Genomic DNA, 17,905 nt, shown 5'->3' with positions numbered 1-17,905 from the left:
GAATGAAATCATATCATTTGCGGGAAAAGGGGTGGCACTGAATCGTCATATTAAGTAAGATAAGCCAGTCTCAAAAAATAAGTACCATATGTTCTCTCTCATATGTGGAATCTAAAAAAAAATAGAAGAGCGACTGTTAGGCAAGAGAAAAGTGACTGGAGGAGAGGGAGGGGCCAAAGAGGTGGCTATGATCAGATCATGCATTATATGCATGAATGACATTGTCACAATGAATCCCATTGTTTTGTATAATTAATATGCACTAATAATTGTAATTTTTTTAAAAAAATCTTTTTCCTCCAAAAAAGAAACCACAACACTGCTTATAAAGAGCATAGCTGGGGCTTGAACTCAGGCAACACGGCTTTGGGGGCCACAGTCTGTACCGTGACACACCCCTGTCCGGTCCATGCTGTGGGTGTGGAGTGGACGAAGGAGAACTCGGAACAGCAGTAATCACAGCATCTTCCCCTCCCTTCCCCTACTTCCCCTTCTTCCTCCTCAAGGCAGATCTGACTGACAAAGCAGATGAAGGCTACAGCTTGGCTTCTCCTGGACCCCTGTTCTGAGAGGTCTTTGTATTTTTCTAACAGGAAAAGACACTGGAGATGAGCTTGGACTTATTGGGTCCCTGTCTGCCTTATTGGTGCCTCTCTGCCTCCCCTGCCTGATCACATCTGAAGAATAGGCTTGCTTGTCATTGGCTCATCTGCTACTTCCAAAGGAGACAGTCATTTTGTTTACACAGCGCAGAAAAGCATGTCTCTGGCCAGAACACAGGGACCAGGATAGAACCTTCCTTGGTGTATTAAACTTACTTTCCCCTCCCCCTTCCCTTCCCCGTCTCCCTCCCTCTCCTCCTTCTCCCCCCTTTTAGACAGGCTCTTTCTGTGTTGCCCAGGCTGGCCTTGAATCCTGGGCTGAAGCAACCCTCTTCCCTCAGCCTCCAAGTAGCTGGGACTACAGGTGCACACCACACACCCAGATTTTATGTGCAACATTTATAAAACTTGAAAAACTCTCCTTGAACTCTTTGAACCCTGCATATTGGTGCAGCCTACAACTACTTTCTCAACACAGTAAACACATAACAGCAGTAAGATTGGAGAATCCCCCAGTAATCCGGCCAATACCAGCTTTACTCTTGCTTGTCTCAACCAAGATACAATCATCATAAATGGAATTCCAAGTAAATTGCTTGATTGGGTTGGAATCTGGGCCCATGGCGTCTTTCCATAAGGCAGAGAGGACTGAGAGCCAGCAATCTGGTGTGGTTGGAGGTGGGAAGAGATTTCTCCTCTTAGAAGAATCATTAACTTTTAGAGCCATTTTTGCAAATGTTAAGCCATTTATTTAGCAATTATGCAGGGAATACACACTGTCAGGGTGATCTGTGAGCATAGCTGCACACCAACATCTGGCATTGCCTCTGGAATCCCGCAGGACACATCTGCCAGCAGAAGAGCTCCTTTGGAGATCCCCTCACTGAGCCCTCAGAGGCTGAAATAGAAATGTCACTGTTAGGTCAGCCAGGGGGTCAGCAAGGGCAGGTTGGCCTGCTTCCGTGGAGAGACCATAGACCAGGTACATCCTAAGTGTAAAGAGTCAGGGTCTGTACTTTGGTCCACAGAAATTACTACTCAAGTAATAAATAAGCACTAAAATCTACTGGGCATCTATGATGGACCTGACATTGTCCTGTGTACTCTGGTGCACTTCCTAACAGAGAAGGATGAGCACTAGTGTTATTTCTGTGTTAACGAGTGAGAAAACTGAGGCTTAAAGAAGATGCATTAGGTACTCAAGCCCTGTAGCCAGCAAGCCACAGAGCCAGGGCTTGAGCTGACTCAGGGATCCATGCTTGTACCCATCGCCCTGCCTGGCCTCCCAAGGGGGTGGCAATAAAGGGACTGACCAGACAGATGGTACAACAGCAGACTGGCTCAGACCTCAGCCGCATCTTTCCGAGCCCCTTCTTGGTGTAAAGCACATATGTTGAGTGTGATGTGGTGAGCACACCAATGATGTGTTTAGCAGATGCAGATGGCGATCTCCACCTGCAGAGAGAGCACCCCACCTCTGACCTCCCACTGGTACCCTCTTAGCTCTTCCTCTCTACCCCTTTCCTTCTCCCTTTCCCAACATCACAATAAAAGACATCCGGGTAACTTTGGGCATGAGGAGCAAAGGAACTATGTTAAGCCATCCTCTTCTGTTTTCCCCTCTTTGAGTCTTTTCAAGATCTGTAGATATATGCAGCAACATACTTGCATGTTTCCAGAAAGTGGTATTCAGTCAAAAGTCCCCTCCTTCTCAAGGTCCCGTCTACCTTGTTCCCACCCTCAAGCCCTAGTGGCATTTTATGGTGATTCCTTCCAAACTAGGTGTATACATAGGACATCCCCCCACTCCTGATCATTTTCTTGGTGCTCTTTCCCTGTCAATTCTCAGGGAGAGTATCTTCGTTCTCTTTTTTATAGCTACATGGTATTCCAACTTATGGAAGTACCACAATTTTTAAAATTTTCCCCTTATTAATAAGCATCCAGGTGGTTTCTGATCATTTACTATTCTTGATATTTTGTCTTCTTATGTCTATATCTCAATTGACTGGAAAACAGAGAGAAGGAGGGAGATGAATGGGTACCCATCACTATCCACCACTAAAAGCTACCCGGAGAGACTGCCATGTCCATTTTCACCCAAAGATCCCATTTCTCCTCAGCCCAGAAAAAAAAAGCAAAATCCTAAACAAGGTCATCTATATATAGAACTGTGGTTCTTAATGCCCTAGAACTTTCATAAAAATAATAAATCCTCCCTAGATCTTTTATTTTAACTTCAGAGGATTTACTAAGGCAATATAAAATTCCACCCAACATAGCCTACCACCTCAAAAGGGGGTCCAGCAGAGAAGTTTATGCTTCTCTGGCTGGGCCCATTAGGGGCTAAGCAACAGGCCTCTCCACTAAGATATTTACTTCCCAGCCCTGCCCCATCCAAGACAGAGATGCATGCCTGAAGTTGCAAAGATGTCTTCTTGGTGTTAGCTACATCACCAAAACAGGGTATGTGTTTCTTTTCCTGCCTATTTAAGATATGCACTAAAAAGAGAAATGCCAAGCAGCCACACCTGAGGAGGGGACTAGCCCTAAACAAAATGAGTCAGGAAACTCTTAAAGCCCTTAACCTTGTCCCGACAGCTGGGCCTTCCCTAAACTCAATTGTTGCTTTCAGAGCTCCCTTCTCCTTCTCTTTCTCAGTGTAAGTGATACTGTTGGTTCCCTGCCCATATCCTCTCGGGTGGTACCAGGGCAGGGCACATCAGCCTGTCTTTCAATGACCAGTATCTAGATCTCATCACCTAGGAGCTGTCTTCAACTACCCAATGTCCACTCTGCCCATGTTCAATGCAAGCTGGAAGTGTCCAGCGATTAACACCATCACTACTACCACCTTAGTGCCCTTCAACCAATGACTGGCCAAAGCCGGTATAAATAAATAACCTGTCTGCATTGCCACTGGGGAATGGATATGGTAGGTCTTTTTCCAGAGTTCCCCGGCAGAACTACGCACATTTGGGTAACTTGCTTGATAATGTGGCATTTAGCAATCTTTCTTTGCCTACTCGGGCTTCTCCACCCCTCTGCTGGGGCCTCCTTCAACAAAGAAATCCCACTATTATGTATAAATTACTGATAAAAATGTGGATAAGTAAAGAGACAGGAAATGAAAAAAAAAAAGATACAAATTTAACATGAATTCACTATTTTTAGTCCCTTGGTTTACCTCAAAGGAATTGTTTGGTCATCACCTTGAAGCATCAGTGACAGAAGAGAATGGGTTCAGAAGAGGACATGAGGAGATCTGATCGGTGCCAGGGTGGACTGTCACAGGTTCTCTCAGTGCCTTGCCCATTCTCCCCTCAGGACTTTCCATAGCGGTACATTTCTTCCTCTAAGGGCATTCCCTGGCCACCAGGGTGCATTATGCCCATGCATGAGGAAGAATAGAAAAGCCAGGGGATTTTCACCCCAGAAGCATTTTCCACTCATGCCAAAAGAAGTTGGTGTGTAAATGCTCCAGCTCCCTCTCTTCTTGGGTGAGATGACTCTGAGGTGCGGGTTCCATGTTGGTTCCCAGGGATCCCTAGAAGGATTTAACTGCCGTCATCCATGGGAGGGGCAATTTTCTTGACAACACATATTGATAACACATTTTCTTGACAACACATTGACACATGAGCTGGGACCCTCACCTATTTCACTTGCCTACATTTATAACTCTTCCAAATAATTGCTTGCACTTGATTTTTGTCTCAGGGTCTATTCCTGGGGAAGACCTTACCAAAGCACTTCACTCCATCTCCACTTAATTCTCTCTGGGTAGATGCTGATGGGCTCATTCTTATTAAACCAGAAATGGCTCATAAGGCCCAGGGGAATGAGTTTAAAAGATGAAAGCCCCTTAGGAGTGGTTCCAATGGAACGAACGGGCTGGACACATGGGAGCCCTTTGTAGACATGCTGCCAAATTAGGATCGAAAGGTAGAATCTATTTTCGTAACAACTGATTGCACTTACTGTTATACTGTCAGAGAGATGTGTGCACTGACAATGCCCTTGAGGAGACAGGGATTGGGGTACGTGTGCAGCACCTAAGAGTGAAGGAGTCCAACATCGTGTTGGGCCCCAGGTCGATGATGTGTGCTTGGAGAGGACACAGACTTACAGATTAGGGTGGTAAATGGCTATGCTCAAATAGAGACTTGGTGTCAAAGTACCACCACACAACTAAAGGGTAATCATGGATGATGGTATTGACACTTGGAGACATCTCACAACTGAATAAACAAAAAGATGACTGGTTGAGTCTCTTAGACCTTATTTTAAACTTTAAACTGAGCCCAAACATAGGCACCCAAAATCTTTAATTGTGACTTTCAGAGTATGGTCAGTGAGGGATCTAGGAAGAAGGGAAGCCAAGGAAACCGGGTAGGAGACTTGGACATCATACACCACTGTCATCACCATCTACATTTGTAGAGTGACTTCACTGTATCAGGGATTTTCAAACTAGGCTGCAGGGAACCCTAAGGGCTCTGAATAGGAAGCCTACAATTAAAATCTTGGTGCCAAAGGATGAAGACTTAAACTGACTGTAGCATTCAGTTACCAACTTTCTACATTGACTTTGTCTGGAAAGAAATCCCATCCACTAAATCCACAGTTTGACAACCAACATATACGTGATCATTTTATTCTTAGAACCAACCCTCCCTTGCAGGTGAGGAAGGTGAGTTTCAAAGAGATTAAGTGACTTGCTCAAAGTCACAGACCAGACACCAGCAGAACCATGGTATGGAAGTGCGGTCCAACCTCACATCACATCCCGGCACACTTTCCTCCACATTACACTACATTTCGGTATTAATGAAGAAACTCAGGGTGTGGCAATTTCTTGGCCATGAAGTTTGTTTTGGTGATAATAGGTCAGAGAACTGTTTTATAGAAAGTTCCTAGAATTTGGGTTGTTTCAAGAAACTCACCCAAACATCTACAGTTCATTTCCTCCCTGAGCTGCTGTCAATACTTTCTGTTCCAGAAGCTCCTTTAACACAGCTTGTCCTACACATCCACACTACCAATATCCTTTTAGACAATACCCCAAAATATCAGTCAGCTATTGCTGCAAAGCTGCTGCAAAATGAAGACTTGTGACATAAAAGCACAGGGACAAGCCAAACTGTGTCAGCGATATTTACAGCCTCTGATAGAGTCACAGCCACTCATTCTATTGGCCAAAGCAAGTCAATTTCCAAGCCCAAAGTCCACCTGCCCCAAAGAGGAAGGAGATGAGACAAAGATTTGCCCAGTGATCCTCCAGTCCATCATGTCTGCTAAGAATGACCTTCTTGTGAAGGAAGGTCCAGCTCATCTTTCCAAAGTTCTTTAAATCTAAAACGGGGTTCTATTAACAAGTCAGTCCTGCCAGAAAGAGATCACCACAAAGGGACTTCTCCCGAGGGGAATGGAGGAGTGGAGTAGTTGTTTTTTAAACTGATGTTGGTATGTCTTTAAAAAATAACTACTCCACTCCTCAGGATGTGCCCAAGTCAGACCTTCAGACCCCCACCTGCTTCATAGGGGATTGGACCACTAACAGAGAAGGGGCAGGTGTGGGTGATGTACAAGCTCCACACTCATTAATCACCCTGTGGCACAGGGAGGGAGACTCATCCAAGACGCAGAGCAGTGCAGCCACCAGGAGTACAGACTCAGGAGTTTGACAATGTCCCCTGACGCCAGACACTGTTGGTTTCCCCACCCAACTCCTCTTCTCCCTTCTCCCTTCCAAATAGAATCTCAGTTTTGCTCAGGGAGCTCCCCTCCTCAGGGGACAATGATCCATGACAAACCTCAGAGACTGGTCTCGTTGGCCCAGAGCTAATTCCATTCCCACTCCAGTCAGTGGTTGGTTCCCAAGTTGTATAGTGACCTAGGATGGGCCAATGGGACCTCCAGTGTGTCTGTGAGAAATGTCTGCCAGAAAGTGGGGAAGGGGCTTCCAGAAACCATTTCCTCACTCCAAGGAGAAAGCTCTAGGGACAAACCATCGCATACCTCCCCGCTGGGCCTAGCCATGTTTTTCTGTCATTGCTAGAACTCTATTGCTGTCTGACGATGAAAGCAACAGGAAGACTGCAGAGTACACAGATGGAAAGATCTGGCATCCTGAGGACTCAGCTTTTGAAGCAGCCTCCCCTGAAGCTTGCCCTACCCGTGACCTCACTTTTACATGAGGTAATAAGATACCCTTGTTTGAAAGGCTTGACTAAGGCATCTTTAAGATACCTCCCTGGGCCGCTTACTTACTTTGGGTAAGTCACTTAATTTCTTTAACTCCTTTTTTTTTGCACCGTATCCATGTCATACAGATGTTGGGACCCTGCATAGGAAGCATTTGCAAACTTGAGGGGTCTGGCAGCTGGTGGGGGTGTGATTACTCACAGGTATGTTTTTATTACAGTGGTTTGGGACCTAGGACAATAACTGTCTTTCCCCTGTGTTTATCTGTCGCCCCCTGGCTGTTTCTTCTAGAAGTTTGCAACAAAACATAAACAGGAAGGGCCCATGACTTTGTTTGAGGTGCACCAATAAGTAAAGGGTCTCCTATTCTAACCACCAAGGCTTCGAGAATTGGGAGCCTCCAGGGGAAGACAGATGGAGGGTGCTTGTATTTTTCAAATATTACACACTGATTATATATTCTTTTTTAGTAATATGAGAAAATACAGACAAGTGTACAGGAAAAGGAAACGAAAGTTCACACCTGATTTCATGATCCAAAGAAACTACTGTGAATTCTAGTGTATATTATCCCAGTTTTTCTTGGCTGTGGATGATTTGAGAAGGAAAAGGAGAGAGAGAAAATGGGTACCTTCATGTACTACATCATAAAGAGGGTGAGTTGATAAAGTTTTTTTTTTTTTTAAGGCAACTTTGTAGGATCTTTGAACGGAATACCTGTTGTTAGGCTTCTTAGCAACTCTGCTTATAGGAAGTCATGCTCTGGAAGCAATAACAAAAATCATGCCACATCGGTACAGTTTACACAATGCTGGGTGCCGTTCTACCACTTCATGTCTATCCTTTGTTCATTCCTCAAAGTAACCCTATTAATTTTTTTGAGATATAATTCACACACTCAGTCTGTTTTAGCTACTATAACAAAACACCACAAACCAAGTGACTTATGTAGAACAGATAGTCACTTCTTATAGTTTTGGAATCTAGGAAATCCTAGATCAAAGGTTTGGAAATTTCAGGGACTTGCTGTCTGGTGAAGGCCCACCTTTCTAGTTCTTGGAAGGTGCCATCTTGCTGTGTCCTCACATGGCAAAGGAGACAAGAAAGCTGACTAGAGCTTCTTTTCAAGGGTATCAATCCCATTCACAGGGGTTCCGCCATCATGCACTAGTCCCCTCCCAATGTCCCACTTTCTAACATTGTCACAGCAGTGATTAGGCTTCAACATGTGAATCTGGGGGGCAGGGGCACAAACATTCAGACCTTAGCACCTATCATAAAATGCAGCTGTTTAAGGCATACAATGCAGTGGTTTTAAGTATATTCTCAGATATGACCACTCATCACTACAGCTATTTTTAAAAATATTTCTATCACCCCCAAGAGAAATACTATACCCATAAGTAGTCACTCCTTATTTTCTCCCTGGTCTACAAGATTCTGGCAACTACTTCTCTACTTTCTGGCCTTGTACATTTGCCTAGTTTGAACACCTCACATAAATGGGTGTGTGTGTGTGTGTGTAGGCACATACATACATACATGTGTTTATACACACATGGTCTCTTCTGACTGGCTTCTTTCACTTAATATAATGTTATCAAAGATCATCCCTACTGTAGTATCTATCATTACTGCCTATCTCTTTAATGCTGAATAATATTCTGATGTATGGACATACCACATTCTGTGTTCATCCATTCATTAGGATGATAGACATTTGGATTGTTTTCATCTTTTGGCTCTTTAAATACACTGCTATGAACATTCCTAAACTAACTTTTAGGTGGACATATATTTTCTTCTCTCTTGGGAATACACCTGGGAGTGAAATTGCTGGGTTAAATTTTAACTTTCCATTTAACCTTTTGAGGAAATACCAGACTAATCTTCCAAAGTGGCACACCATTTCACATTCCCATCATCAGAGTACAAAGTTTTCAATTCATATATCCTCATCCACATTTATTATTTGTTTGATTGCTTTATTGTATCTATCCCAGTGGGTGTGAAGCACTGTCTCATTGTGGTTTTGATTTGCATTTCCCTGACGGCTACAGAGAAGTGTTGGTGTCACTTCCATGGCACAGATGAGGAAACTGTGGCACAGAGAGGATGTTAATTTACACATCATGACTTGGTAGGTGTACAGACTTGTGTGTACAACAGTGTATGCAGAAGGAAGTTGCTACAGCACTGTTGGTGAAAATAAATATTAGAACTGGATATTTCCCAGCAGGAGATTATCCTACAGGGGACTACCATCAAAGACCGGGGAAGGTCTATACATGCTGACATGAAATGAACTCCAAAATATTGTTGGTGAAAAAGACACAGAATCACATGTGCAGCATGGAACTGTTTGTGTTTAGATGATAGATAGATAGATCGGAAGGTTACATATCAAATTGCTCACACAGTATGCTCTAGAACGTAAAACTTCAGGAGAGCAACAGCTTTTGTTATTGTGTGTATGGCTTTATCGCCAACCCCTCACATAGGATGTAGCACATAATAGTAGCTGAGTAAATATCTGTTGTTCAATGAAAAATTCCTTTCGAGAGAGGAATGGAAGACAGAAGAATATGCATAAGAACCCATGTTTCCCTCTGAAGACCCATGTCTTCTAAGCATGAAGTTGTGCTGTCATTCTATTATTTCTGATGCTGAAGAAAAAAATCCAGGAATTCTGGGGCCTTCAGCAAGAAAAAAGTGAGACCCCCTGGGGAGTCAGTATGAAGCTGAAAAGTGGCCTCCATGGCTTCCACGGATGCCGTGAGGACCCTCTGGGGCTCTGGGGTTCCTCATTTCAAGTGGATGCCTGGCTGCCAGCCCAGCTCCGTCTCTGGGGCTTGGTTATCCAGAGGGGCAGGCAGGACCCCTCCTGCTGCTGGGCACGCCCACTCCTGCTGCTGGGCACGCCCACCTGATCAATAAAGCATGTCCCAGCAAGCGGGAATCCAGGGTCAAGATGCCAGCCATGAATCTTGTTTTCACGCCTGAGAAGATCTTAAAAAAATCAATGAGTATTAGAAGGACACAGCCATGCACTTTTGTTTCTATCATTTTTCAATATTTGTTTAATTTTTCATCCTGGATGAGCCCTCGGAGAAGTCCCAAGGATCAAGGGCTTGTGGTGGAACAGACAGGTGTACAGTCATCACACTCTGAGCTCCAAGGGACTAGCTGTTCCCAGATCCCCAAAGGTGAGGAAGGAAGGCTGTCTCGGAAGGCTCCGTGGGTTGGGGCAGGGGCCAGGGTTCGATTGTGTTCGACTGTGTTTTCCACGTCAACTGAGGGTACAGCCATGACCTACATATTACAGCAGTTTCAGATGACAAGATTCAAGCAGTGAGAACAACATGTCTTTTTTCTGCTGAAAGTAGCTGACAATTCAACCTAGTATGGGTTCAGTTTTCCATGTTGAAGTCTTTCCCCAGCACCTCCGAACATGACTACATTTGGCAGGGGAAAGGGTTTTAAAGATGATGAGGTTAGAATGAGGCCTTTAGGGTGGACCCTGATCTAATATGACTAGAAATTTTAACACAGAGAGAGCCCCAAGGGATGAGCACACCCAGAGGAAAGACCATTTGAGGCCACAGCAAGAAGGCAGCCACCTGCAAGCCAAGGAGTCAGGCCACTGTCAGCAGCTGTCCTCTTGATCTTGGACTTCTAGTCTCCAAAACTGTAAGAAAGTCAATTTTTGTAATTGAAGCCACCGAGTCTGTGGGATTTTGTTATAGCATCCCTGGCAAACTAATACTGCACCTCTCTGAAGCCCGGGAACCAACAAAGGTCTTAGGCATTCAGTTTCAAGGGACTAGCTGTCCAGAGACCCCCAAAGATGAGGAAGGAAGGCTGTCTCTGAAGTATCCACAAATTCGTGCCAAGAGTTAAAGCAGTGGGTTTAAACATCCACCAGGTCCAGGCAGCAGATGCCAGCCTACCACAGTGTGGTTTAGATCTTAAACGTCCCCCCAAAACCCGGACACTAAAGGCTTGGTGGCAGCAGAACCATTAGGAGGTGGGGTCTAATGGAAGAAATTATGTCACTAGGCTGTGCCCATGAAGGGGACATTGGGACCCTGGCCTCTCCCTCTCTCTCTTTTTGCTTCCCAAGATGCTATGGGGTTTCTTCCACCATGTGATTCCACTATGACACACTATTGCTTCCCCACAGGCTCACAAGTGACAGGACCAAGTGACCATGGTAAAAAAAACCTTGAAATCATGAGCCAAAATATGTATTTCCTCCTTGAAAAATGATTTTCTCATGCGTTTTGTCACAGTGACAGAAAGCTGACTATCACACCAAAGTATTAATGAGAAGGGAATCCCAGGCCCCTTCCCAGCATGCTGCTCCGTTGGAGGACAGACGGAGTCTGCACTGAAACGAAGTGTAAAGTCTGACTTTGACCTTAAGGCCGGGCATAGCAATTGTTGAACTGAGGCAGTGTTGGAACTAGAAGCAACTAACATATTTTGATTCCTGGAGGTCAGCCAGAAGGGTCACAGACCTGACTTAATTTTCATCGAAGAGCATGAGAAGAGTGAAGAAGTGTCCCCCCAAAAGATTAAGGACAGGAAAAAGACAAAAAGAACGCTGAATCCCAGAACACACTCCAGGAGTCCTAATTATTTAACATAAGTCCTCTTTCATGTGTAGCAGTTTGGACCAGTCTCTGGAAAAGTAACAGACCCCATTTAATAAGCAATCATTACCATTTAAAAATTCCCTCACTGTCACCAGTAAGCAATCCCATCCTCTTTGAGCAGGACAAAAGCTGATGACAGAAGACAAGTCGTTTAACAGCTTCTGCATTCTTTGAGCCGACAACTCCAGTACAGATGTTCCACAAATCCAGGGACTGAACACCACCCTCTCTACCCCATGACTCAGAGAAAACCACAACAAACTCCCGGTCAGCAGTGCTGGGCAGGCCTTGGTTCACATAATACGCCAAAGAAAACCGAGTTCAAATCTGGCTGTGTCACTTCACATCTGTGCAATCTTGGGTACATGACTTAAGTTCTCTGTACTTGCATTTCCTCATCTATAAAATAGGGGTAATAAAGAACTCATCTTATAGGGTTATTGTGGAGAGCAGATGAGGAAATAGATGCAAAAGCATTTAGAACCTTGGCACAGGACAAGGGGCTCCATACGCTCAGTGTCGTTGTACTTCACTGCCTCTCAAAGTGAAACCTCGTGACGATGTTGGCTTCTCAGCACGAGGTTGTAAAGAACATTATAACGAGGTGCCTGGTGATGGAAAGCATGGATTCTAGAGCCAGACTGCCCAGACTTGGATCCAGCAAGAATGTGAGGCACGTGGTTTAAGTGTTTGCAGTTACTGCTATTAATGCACTGAGATAATGTAGTAGTATTTACACAGATGCAATACTCACTCAAATATATCACAGGCATTGGATGGTGATCAAAGAAGCAGAAGACAGTCATCCCTTGTTAGCCACTGGGGACTGGTTCTAGGACCCCTGCTGACACCAGGCTCTGAGGATGCTCAGGTGCCTTATTTTTAAAATGGCGTAGTATTTGCATATCACCTACCCACACTCTTTCCTTTGCTTTAAATCTTACTTCTGATAATGAATACAATACAAAATCCATGTAAATAGTTGCTATACTTTGTTGCTTAGCAAATAGTGACAAAGAAAAACAAATCCATATATGTCAGTACAGAGGCAACTTATTTTTCAAATACTTTCTCAGATGTGGAGCCCGTGGATACAGCAGGCTGGCTCTATGTCCCTAATCTGCAAAACTGGACCTCAGTTGCTTTTGCTTGTTTGTTTGTTTACCAGCAGACAGTGGCTCTCAAGCAAATAAGAGTCTTGAACCCAGAAACCCATCCTCTTTGGGCCAGACCCTCTGCCATTACCTGTAGTGCCCTCTGAGGCCACCCCCAACCCCCAGCTCTCTTGTGTTACCTGGTCTGGTTCCTTCCTCCAGGGCGGATCCTACCCTGCAAGGCAGAGCAGATAGCATAGCTTTCCAGCCTTCTGAGAAGGTGACATTTCCAGGGGCCCAGCTCTCTCTGGGCCTGGTTCACCCCTCACCGACCCAGGGCCTGAAGACTGATGGAGAAGCAAATGGAAAATTTAAAAAGCTGATACCCCTGCAGGAAGTCATTGTTTCGCCAATTCCAGAACTGAAAAACAGTGTAACGTTGGAGAAAGGAGGGTAAAGTGCCATTCAAGGCCATTGTTACAGCCACTGCTCTGTGTACTGGGGAAACAAAGGGGACCTCTGTGTTCGAGGACAATGCTGTTGTGTCACCAGCTGCTTCTGTGTTGCTCCTGGGGACCTGGAACGAGAAACAAGGCCACAGCGCCTTCCTCCATGTGATGCGCCCCAGACTTCACTGATCACAGCAACCAGGCCAACCAGAGCTGGGAGAGGAGACTGGGACATTCAGCCCATGGTGCTCTGTGCTGGGGAACAGAGGCAGTCCCTTAGTAGCAACCAACTGCCTGGGTGCCATTTTTCCGTACAGGATAAAGCCCAAATTGTCACTCTCCTCTCCAGCTTTAGAGATTTAACACAAGTTAGAGCTGAAAAGAATCATAAGGCATCATCTCCCCACAAACATATGTCATTGTGTTCATCAGCTTTTCATCCTATAACAAAACACCTGAGAAAATCAATTTAAAGTAGAAAAGAATTATTTTTTACTATTTCAGTCCATGGTCACAGGGTTTCATTGTTTGTGGGCCCATGGTGAGGCACAACATCATGGCAGAAGAGAGTGGCTGAGAAAAGTGGCTCACCTGTTGGCAAATAGGAGAGAGAGACAGAGCAAGCCCAGGGACAATACATACCTTTCAAGGACAGGTCCCCCTGTGCCCTCCTTCCTCCACCCATGCCCTACCTCCTACAGTTTCTACCACCTCCCAACAGTGCCACCACCTGGAAAAGGCCTTCAACAGGTGAGCCTTTGGAGGACATTCCAGACACAAACTAAAGCAATCATATACTCCAACCCCTGGCTTTTTTCCATGGGGCATCTGGCCAGGACCAATCCCCAGCCATGAGGCATTTAGTAGCAGCTGATAAGGCCAGATCAATCACCACATGGTTCCACCCATTAAGCCCCCATAAGGGACTTAATGAATCTAGTTACTCCTGTCTTCCAAACCTTGCTCTGGCACTATTTCCCATGGATTATAAATGAGCTTGTTCTCTGAGTCTTGGTTTCCTATTTGTAAACTGGGATTATTTCCTGTTTGTAAATTGGTACTGTGTGGATTAAATGAGGTAATTAATACATGCATCACTCTTAGAACAGTGCTTGGTTCATAAACAGTGAACAAACAGCTATGGATAACAAATTAGATACCCATGTTACATCGGCAACTTGCACAGACTCATGAGGAGGTGATACGGAGATGGCAGGAAGCCCAGGACCCACATCCAGCCCTGTGCCTACCGCGGTCTTATTCTCTTCCCTTGTGTCTTCAAGGAAAGTTGAGCACCAACAGATACTCTTGAGGAAGAGGCGGGGACAAATGTGTGAAGACGGTTTATTTGGGGCACAACATTTATTAGTGGGGACTGGGGCGATTCGGTGTCCACATCGGTCTTCTGGGGACAATGAGGACTCTGTTCTGGAGAATGGCTGCAACATGAAGAGATGAGAACAGAATGGAACAGGTGGGGGAAGGAGCTGGCCAATTTTTAAAGAAAAAAATAGAAGTCTGGGTTTTTATTTCAAATTTGCCAATTTTGAAATGCTGTACACCAAATGTGACATTGTTGATGCAGACTGAGCCCCAGATCTGGCAAGTTGTGATGCCTGGTGTGGACACAAGTGGCATTTCTGAACCAGGACCTCCCTGTTGATATTCCCAGCTTTGGTCCCACACATGCCTGGGGTCTCCTGGTATATGGTCTGAGTGTCGGTGTCTACCCGCTCCCAAATTCATACGCTGAAATCCTAATCCCCAAAGTGATGGTATTAGGAGGTGAGGCACTTGGGAGTGAAAGGTCATGAGGGCAGAGCCCCCATGAATGGGATTAGTCCCTATAAAAGAGACCCAAGAGAGCTCCCTGAGCTCTTTGATCATGTTAGGACACAGCCAGAAAGTGCCATCTCTCAGCCAAGAATTGGTCCTCATCACACCAAATCTGCTAATCTCTTGATCTTGCACATCTTAGCCTCCATACTGTGAACAATAAATTTCTGTTGGATAAGCCACGCCATCTATAGTATTGGATCATGGCAGCCCAAATGGACTAAGATATCTGGTTAGCTCATTAGGCCAATTCAAACCTGCTTCTCGAGCTGAACAGGGGACCTAAGACCAAAAACACAGTCCACCTTCGTCTTCGTCTATGAGATGGGGGTAAGGAAAAGAGAAATGCAGTGGGGGAGGCTCTCCCTAAGGGACCACAGGCCATTTGGCCTAATCGACCTCCTGCAGTCATTTCTCTGATAATGAAGGCAGCTGGGATTTAGCAACGGGACCAAAGAGAGAATGGAAAATGGGGGATAAGGTTCCCATAACCACCGTCAATTCAAATTAACATGAGTAGTCTAAAGGACAGAGTATACTTGCTATGCAAATGCAAATTAAAGACAAGATTGCTCACAATGAGCCACCCACTAGAATGGCCAACTTCAAGAAGACTGATAATAATAAGCATTCTTAATGATATGGAGAAATTGAAACCCTTCTACACTGCTGGTGCCCATGCAGAATGGTGCAGTCATTTTGAAAACCAATCTGAGAATTCTTCACTAGGTTCAACACAGAGTTACTCTATGACCCAGAAATTCCATTCCAGATACCCCAAGTGAAATGAAGTATATGCCCACATGAAAACTTGTACATGATTGTTCATAACAGCAGTATTCATAATAATTCCAAGGCTGAAAAATCTGTTCACTGATAGACAAAAAAAAAAAAATATGGTAGATCCATGCAAGGAAATGTCATGCAGCACAAATAGCAATAAAATACAGACACATGCTACAACATGGATGGACCTTGAAAACGTGCTAAGTGGAAGAAACAAGTACAATATGGGAATTTTATGCCATGTCCAGAATAGAGACAGAAAGTAGATTAGTGGTTCTCTAGGGCTGCGTGATGGAGAACCTTGTGAGGAGGAGGTGGAGTGATGTCTAAGGGGAATGGTGTTTCTTTCATGAGTGATGAACATGTTCTAAATGCCCACGTTGGTGGTTAGAAAACTCTGTGAATGTACTTAAACCCATTGAATTGTACACTTAAGAGGGGTACATTGTATGTGAATCAGTTCTCAATAAAGCTATTTCAAAAAACATTAAAATTAAGTTGTTGACCTTAAATCATTTTCTATGAAAAAATCCTATGGCCATATCCCTCTCTTCACATCTGTTTCAGTGCAGAAAACTGAACAACCTTTCCCAAAGGATGGTTTCCCTTAAAGTTTCCGGGATCACATTAGGGTAACCAACTGGCCTGCTTTCCCCAGCACTGTCTCAATGTTAGACCTCAAAGTTCTGCATCCCAGAAAATCACTAATTCCTGGGCAAACTGGGATAGTTGGTCTCCTTAGTTCCTCCCTTTCCCACAACAAGAAAGCTCTGCCCTTTATCGCTACTAATGGCTAGAACTGAGTGTCCAAAGAGATAGTTCTGCCAGGCACAGTGGCACAGACCTGTAATCCCAGTGGCTTGGGAGGCTGAGGCAGTTGGATCACAAGTTCAAAGCTACCTTCATCAACTTAGCAAGGCCCTAAGCAACTCAGCAAGAACCTGTCACTAAATAAATATTTTTAAAATGGGCTGGGATGTGTCTCCTTGATAAAGTGCCCCTGGGTTCAATCCCTGATACAAAAAAAAAAAAAAAAAAAAAATTGACAGTTCTTCCCCATTCGGGGTATAAGTCATCCTTGAGCCCCCTCTAATGGCCAAAAGGTATTTTATTGTAGTTTCCATTTTACAGATGAGGAAACTCTGGTTCAGAGAGGTGAAGTAACTTGCCAGGAGCACATGAAAACCAGGAACCCAGCCTGAGTATTCTTCCAAATCCCATAGTCCTCCTTCCACTCATAATATTTTCTCTTGCCACATCACTGGTTTAACACACAGTTAAACTCAGAGTTACCATATTACCTAGAAATTCCACTCCATATACTCCAAGTGAAATGAAGTTTTCCATACAGGAAAACTTGTACATGATTGTACAAGCTTATTCTTGCCCACTGAGGAGGGTACCGACATCCAAACAGAAGAAACCTGCATTTTCATTTATGGGAAGACAAGGAGACATGTATAGCTTGGTGGTTAACAAACTGCCCAAGTTTAAATCTGAGCTCTCCTACTGCTAATCTGTGAGACATTGGGCAAATTACTTAAAATGTCTATGTCTCAATTTTCCTATATTTGAAAGTGGGGGAAATAATAATATGGTGTGTGTATCAGTGTACATATGTATATATATATATATATATATATATATATATATTTAATATAATATACAAATACAACATAAGCTAGAATGAAGCCTGGCTCATAGCAAGTTTACTAAATGAGTGAAAGTAAGCACTGCTTTCTATACTCAAAATTGGAAAAAAATTGAATTGGTCTAGCTAAATCCAGAGAGTGGTACAAAAATCATGGACATAAACTCTGATATTCTGCTGTTTCTTCTTGAGATAATGCTTATGGTTTAGGAACTGCAGACAAAATTTTAAATGCAACATGGCACTGGCAATCTGAGCTGCCCTACCAACTTGGCATGAATGGTATAAGGTTTCAGACCCTGCCAGCCACTGACTGTAGCCCAGGGAAACGCCCTCACCCCATCATACCTGCTCAGGAGAGCAAGAAGAGCTGGGGCTGCACCTGTCACTCAGCTGTGCTCTCTGAAATAGGTTTTTTCAACACTGTTGTACAGATGTGAAAACTGAGGCTCATAGAAGTTCAACAATTTGTTGATGATATAGTCAATAACGCGTAGAACTGAGATTGAAATTAGGTTGGATTATAAAGCCCAGATTATGCTAAGTGAAGCTAGCCAATCCCTAAAAAACAAATGCCAAATGTCTTCTTTGATATAAGGAGAGTAACCAAGAACAGAGTAGG

The 17,905-nt window shown here is 44.2% G+C and overlaps 1 protein-coding gene across 5 annotated transcripts in view; it reads right to left on the bottom strand.

The window, feature by feature from the left end:
- Prr5l (proline rich 5 like) overlaps positions 1-12,940 on the bottom strand; it is a 151,482-nt gene extending 138,542 nt beyond the window's left edge. For 4 of the 5 annotated variants that reach the window (XM_048788607.1, XM_048788612.1, XM_048788609.1 and 1 more), the window contains exon 1: positions 12,762-12,940. The gene's annotated coding sequence lies outside the window, so the exon portion shown is untranslated. The remainder of the gene's footprint in view (positions 1-12,761) is intronic. The other variant, XM_048788618.1, reaches the window with a different exon arrangement.
- Positions 12,941-17,905: the final 4,965 nt, after the last annotated feature.

The sequence above is a fragment of the Marmota marmota genome, unplaced genomic scaffold (assembly GCF_001458135.2).
Source record: "Marmota marmota marmota unplaced genomic scaffold, marMar, whole genome shotgun sequence".
In the NCBI taxonomy this organism is placed as follows: domain Eukaryota; kingdom Metazoa; phylum Chordata; class Mammalia; order Rodentia; family Sciuridae; genus Marmota; species Marmota marmota.
This window is presented reverse-complemented; position numbering and strand designations above follow the sequence as displayed.